The sequence below is a fragment of the Tenrec ecaudatus genome, chromosome 13 (assembly GCF_050624435.1).
Source record: "Tenrec ecaudatus isolate mTenEca1 chromosome 13, mTenEca1.hap1, whole genome shotgun sequence".
NCBI lineage: Eukaryota > Metazoa > Chordata > Mammalia > Afrosoricida > Tenrecidae > Tenrec > Tenrec ecaudatus.
Window position 1 is genome coordinate 66,171,762 of NC_134542.1, and position 6,807 is coordinate 66,178,568.

Sequence of the window (6,807 nt, forward strand, 5' to 3'; positions counted from 1 at the left end):
TCCTCTGCACACTCGAGATCTCCATGAGCTGGATCTACAAAGCCAGCAGCCAGCCGCGCTCATGTTGATCTTTGTGGAGTGTGAAGCTAGCCAATGGTGACAAGGTGTGTCATTGCTTTCCTCAGGATTCTTTTTAAGTGGTTTTCATTTTCATTTTTCTCTCTTGCCGGTCCTCACTCCCCTGATCCCAGGGGCTCAAGGAGACTGGAGAGGATGAATCATCAAGTGCTTTCAAGGGCATTTCCATCCTCATAACAAAAAACTGATCCTTAGAGGCAGGCATGGTGAGACTGATGTTGTCCAGAGAGACCAAGGCCGGGAGGAAGGAATCATGCTTGGTGAGACACAGCGAGAGAGAAAGGAAGGCCCTGGACAAGATGGATTGACACAGTGGCTGCAAGAACAGCAATTGTAAGGATGGGGCAGGACCAGGCAGTGTTTTCGTGCTGTTGTACCTAAGGTCGCGCCAAGTTGGAACTGATTTGGCGGCACATAACACCAGCAATAACCAAAGCCAAGCAAACTCACTGCCATCACGTCGACTGTGACTCAGAGTAACCCTGTAGGACAAGGTAGGTCAGTCCCTGTGGATTTCTGAGACTTTATCTCTTTAGGGACATAGTGTCTCATCTGTCTCACGAGGAGTAGCGGGTGATTTCAAACTGCTGACCTTGCAGTCAGCCACCCAACGCACAACCTGCTAGGCCACCTGGGCTCCCCATGCTAATAAAACTATCCTCATCTTCAAGCCCTCATAAGAATGTGCCATCTCCCCTGGGCTCCACAGTCTGGATCTGGTTTCAGACTGCCACAGTGTCCCCCAGAAATACCTTCCTGCCCAGTGCTCAGCCTGCCAGACCAGGTGACCTTCACCTGGCTCACTTCCATCACCTGTGAGCTAAACGCAGTTCAGTGATTACAGTATAAGGGATTAGTGGCAGTATCTATGTTGTTGCTTTTTGATGAGACAAGTATGAAAGATGAAATGAGTTTCATATGTGTATTAAGTTATATTTATTAAGCCATCAGAAAGCTACTGATAAATGCTTCAAGGTCACTAAATGATTTCTCAAAATGCCTTCCCTCAGATAATGTTTCGAGGTAAGCAGCTATCATCCCCTCACGTTACATAACAGCTCAGGGCTCTCTGATTTTCAGCCATGTTGCTGCTATTGTGTGCCCTTAAATCTAGTCCAACTCATAGAGCTCCTATAGTAAAGAGTGGAACTGCCCCCATTGGATTACCCGAGCTATGGATTAGGCGCTGGGCTGCTAACTGTAAGGTCAGCAGTTCAAACACACCAGCTGCCCTATATAAGGTGACCAGACATTCCGTTTTTGGCGGGATAGTCCTGATTTTTAACAATTTTTCCCGCATCCCGTGGCGTTTTTAAAAAGTCCCGATTTTTGGAAAGAATATACCACAAGCTAGGGTATACAGTTTTCGACTGCCATGTGGCTCTTTTGCCAGAATATGAGTTTTATCAATGGTGTCCTGCTTTACCAATGTTAAAATCTGGTCACCTTACTGTAGGAGAAAGATTGCGCTCTCTGCTCCTGTAGAGATTTATAGTCTCAGCAACCCTATATAGGGTCTCAATGCGTCCAAATCCACTTGACAACAGTTAGTTTGATTTTGAGTTTAAATCTTTATAGCAGCGAATTTCTAGGTCTTTTCTCCAGTGGAGCAGCTAGGAGCTTTGAACCACTGACATTCAGGTTAGGAGCCAAGCACTTAACCACTGAACCATGTTACTCAGGCTGTGAGCCTCACCATGCTGTCCAGTGGGGAAGGCATGGTGCCCAGGGCACACGCAAGCTCCTGTCCTGCCTGGGCAAGGGCTATCGCTCTTTGTTGTTATTAGGTGCCATGGAATGAGTTCCAGCCCACAGCACAACAGAAGGAAGCACCGCATGCCCCTGACCATCCTTAACGATTGTCCCTGTGTCGGCGCCCATCCGTGCAGCACTGTGTCCATCCATCTCCAAAGGGCCTTCCTCTTTCTCATTGCTCCTCCACTTTTCCAGTCATGATGTCGTTCTATAGGGCAGCCAGGTCTCTCCTAATTAGATGTCCAAAGTCCATAAGATGAAGTCTTGCCATCCTTGCCTCTAAGGAGGACTCTGGTTTTCCTTCTTCCAAGACAGATCACTTTGTCCTTTTAGCAGTCTGTGGGACTTTCCATATCCTTCTCCAGCACCGTCATTCAAATGCACCCATTCTTCTTAGCTCTTCCTGATTTGATGTCCATCTTTCACATGTATCTCAGGGTAATAGAAAATACCTTGACTTGGGTCAGGTGCACCTGAGTCCTGCAAGTAACATCCTTGCTTTTCAACACTGTGAAGTGGTCTTGTGCAGCAGACTTACAGAGCAATGCATCTGATTGATCTCCTGATGGCAGCTTCCATGAGCAGCAGGCTGCTTTCAGTAGTGGCAGACGACCCTCCTGCCCAGAGGCACTCAGCTCTTTCTCTGTGGACCTGCAAGCCCACCTCCTCCATCTTCAGGGATCTTTCTTCTGGACCTAGGTGGTTCTTAACCCTGGGATTCTGAGCCCAGAGATTCACTCCATTCCAGACCCTTCTTGATGATAATGCAGTCCCCTACACCTCTGTGTGACGGCCCCCTTATCTGAACTCAGTGAGATTGCAAACTCTACCATCCCCTAGCTGGATGGCAAGGAGCTCAAGCCTACATGGTGGCTTTTCAAACCACTATTTGCATAGCAAATCAACCAGTCCTGTGTACAGCTGTGGTTCACTCCATCGTTTTGTGAGAGCTGCAAGATCATGGCTAGGAATAACACTCAAGTGTGATTCATTGCGCTGTGCTCTGAGAGTGGCCGGTCTTCCCTCTTTGTCCCAGAAGCTCACCCCGTCATCTCTTGCGATCTTTGAATTTGCACTCCGTCGTCAGGCATCAGTCCTTTGTAACTGTTCTCTGAGCAAAGCCTTCATTCCCTCCACGACACAACCCTCACCAAAGAAATACTCTCTACGATTGTTCCCTCGCCTTCTACCTCCTCAACCAAAAACCAAACTCACTGCTATCGAGGCGATTCTGACTCCTAGGGACCCAAAAGATAGGGTAGAGCTGCCCCCTTTGGGTTTCTGAGACTGGAACTCTTTATGGGGTAGAAAATTTCATCTTTCCCCCTCTGAGAACTGGTGGTTTTGAACTACTGGTCTTGCAGTTAGCAGCCTAAGAGGCAACTCACTACCCCACCAGGGCCCCACTTCCTAGACACATTCACTTCCTCCTTTGAAGACGTTCTAGCCTCCTGAAACTGGTCTTTGATACTTGACTAAACGCCTACATTTCAACACCTCACTCTGGAATTCCTCTTCCCTTCCCTGGTGGTGCCTGCGACTACGTAACTGTGAGTTTCCCATCTGTGACTACAGCAAGCGAATGGGATCAAGCCAGCTGCTTTCCCTACACCTTCAACATGAATTCCTCCTCCTCCTCCTCCTCCTCAGCCCAGACAATTGCCTCCTACAGGCAGGGCTAGTCCCTTGGGAGCTGTCAGGAATACCACACTCACGCAGTCCCACGAGCTCTCTAAAGAAGAAATGGGTAATTAAAAATATCTAATCAATAAGAGTTGTATGGGTCCCTAATAAAACGTAAAAAAAGAAAAGAGGAGAAAAAAATGATGAGGGCAGGGACTGTACAGATGTGCTTTATACAATTGATGTATGTATATGTATGAACTGTGATAAGAATTGTATGAGCCCCTAATAAATTGTTAAAATTAAAAATATATATATCTAATCAGGAAAACCCCAAAGTGTAAGTTATAATCAACAACTTAGGGGCTTTGAGGTAAACTTTTGATACTTGTTCATTTGGTGGGGGTGTGCATATACTTGGGCTAAAATATTTCATGATAGGAAACGGGAAAGCAGCTAGAATTTTCCTTCCAATGATACCAACAAATGCCTGATGGCTAGAACCTTAATCTTTACAGTACTAAATTGGGTATTACTGTTTCTTTAGGGATCGTCAAAGCAGACTTTTGGGTATTTGTATCATGTTGGCCTGTAAAAGTCAATTAAAATGAAAGAGGAATTAACTATTTTATTTTTATTGTACTTTAAAAATATCCAACGTGGTCGCCCTGGAATGAAATCACATAACAAAAGACCACAGAAGGAAGAAAAAAATAGATTGGGGGTTGTCAATGATGGCCTTCAATTTCCAGAATCATGAAGAACCACTGTGATTGTAAATGTATAAGCAATCGGCTGTTATATCCTCTGTGAAGAGATCATGGTCAATTACAGTCCTTTGTCTCACCAAAAGGTCAATTAACACATCCAGCCAAGAGGGACAGCTGAAAGGTACCTCTCAAGTAAAAACAGATGGAAACACTTCTATCAGAGTTAACATTTGTGAATTAGTTAATAGAGCCAAGTCCTAAAAGAGAGAAAGAAATAAAACTTTCCCTCAGAAGTAAAATTCTATATTTGAGAAGCTTCTATAGGAAAAATAATAGTTATCTGTGTTGTTTCTTATACTCATGGCCTGACCACTCACAAGTTGGGGGTGAAAGTACTTGTCACTCCCACTTTCCTCAGGAAAGTTATAGACTTGGGAATCATTCGGGTTCAAAGTAGGTGTAAAGACCAACTACTTATGTCCTTCGCCATTTTTGTTTGTCAAAAAAAAAGACCAACTATGGTGCACAGACCATCCATGCCGCAGGCTTCCTCACCAAAAGGAAGGTAATCATAAAGAAAACGTAAACCAGTGACCTTCCAGGGAGTTCCGACTCCCCAATGTCAGAGTTAAAACTGCAGGAGTGTCAGTAACTGGCTTTCTAGAAGTAAATCGCTTTCTTCCACGGCTCCTCTGGGTAGGCTCAGGCCATTCACCTTTCAGTTAGCACGTAAGCCTGTTAATAGTTGACACCATGCAGGGACTCCACCCAAACTAAGACCGCCCTAAGTGCCAGACATGTTGTGCACTCCACTTTCTTGAGTCAAGTTGGGAAAAGTAGCAGAGATAACCATGGGGAAATAATTTGGCGTGAGGAAAATGTCACTAGGTTACCCCCATTAATCTTAGGCCGGTTTTTTGGTGAAGTTTTTCTAAGGGGGTGACATAAAAAAAGATTTCTTTGTTTTTAATATCCTGTGAGAGAAAAATAGCCTGATCCAACTGAGAAAATCCTGCCTGTGTTAGGATACACATTTTTCACATTAATAGAGAAAACTACCTTAAGAACAATATCTAGTGAATTATCATCTCCCAGTAGTTATTGTAATTTCCTTTCCTTATGTAATTGATATGGACTCATAGACATTTCAAGAATAGATTGTTTTCTAAAGTAGATTCCACAGAGAAAATCAGCATAGGAAAGAGAGAGTGTCACTAAAAATATTATTATTTTAAAACAAGATCATACAGAACTCAAGGGAAGTAAAACATCATTTCCATTGAATGTGAAAAACCTAAATCCTAACTGATGTGATGGATTGAATTAGGTCCCCCCAAAATATAGGTTGTAAATCATAACCTTTGTTCCTATGCTTATGGCCCCATTTGGGAATAATTAATTAAAGAGGTAGGATTAGTTTGGGAGGCAGTTAATTTCTTTTGTGATATGAAAGAGATTAAGCAAGTAAGCAGAGGAGAGATGGGGCAAGATGAATTCCAAGGCTCAAGAAACCAGGATACAGATGCTAAAGAGTCAAGGACATTGCTCCAGAGATGACAATAGTAATAGGAAGTCTTCCCCTTGAGTCAGCACTCTGAATTTGGACTTCCAGCCTCCTAAATTGTGAAAAATTCTGTTTCTGTTTGTTAAATACTACCAGTTGCGTTGTATAGCACTAGATAACTAAGCCTACCCGTGTCTTCCAGTTTATCGTACTGTGATGGTTTGTGAGTTCCTGCCATGTCCAAAGCTCTGTTACTGGCATTTCAAACACCAGCAGGGTCGTCCAAGATGAGCAGGTTTCAGTGGAGCTTCAAGACTAAGAACAGACTACGAAGATGGGATAGGTTGTCCCTTCAAAGGGATCAGTCGCTGAAAACTGTATGAATAGCCACAAAACATTGGCAGATATAGGATGGGAAGATGAGCAACTCCCGTTGGAAACCCTGAAAATCCAATCAAAGAGCTGCCTCCCCAAAGTTGTTGTTCTTGTGTGCCATCAAGTCGGGTCTGACCCGTAGTGGCCCCATGCACAACACAATGAAATATCATCCTCACACCTGTTCCTATCCTTGAGTCATTGCTGCCGCTACTGTGTCCATCCATCTCATCAAGGGCCTGCCTTTTTTCACTGCCCCTCTACTGTATCAAGCACAATGTCTTCTCCAGAGCGTGATTTCTCATGATCACATGTCCAAGGTATGTAAGATGAAGTCTTGCCTTCCTTACCTCTAAGGAGTATTCGGATTCTACTTCTTCCAAATTCGATTTGTTTGTCCTTTTGGCAGTCTGTGGTACTTTCAATATGAGGCAATTGAAAATACTATGACTTGGGTCAGGCATACTTTGGTCCTCAAAGTAACATTCTTGCTCTCAATACTCTGAAGAGGTCTTGTGCAGCAATTTACCAATGCAACGTGCCTTTTGATCTCTTGACTGGTGCTTCCACGAGCATTGATTATGGATCCAAGTAAGACAAAATCCTTGACAACTTCAACCTTTTCTTCATTTAGCATGATGGTACTTATTAGTTCAGTGGTGAGGATGTTGGTTTTTACGTTGAGTTGTAATCCGAATTGAAGGCTGCAATCCTTGATCTTCATCAGGAACTGCTTCACATCCTCCTCACTTTCAACAAGCA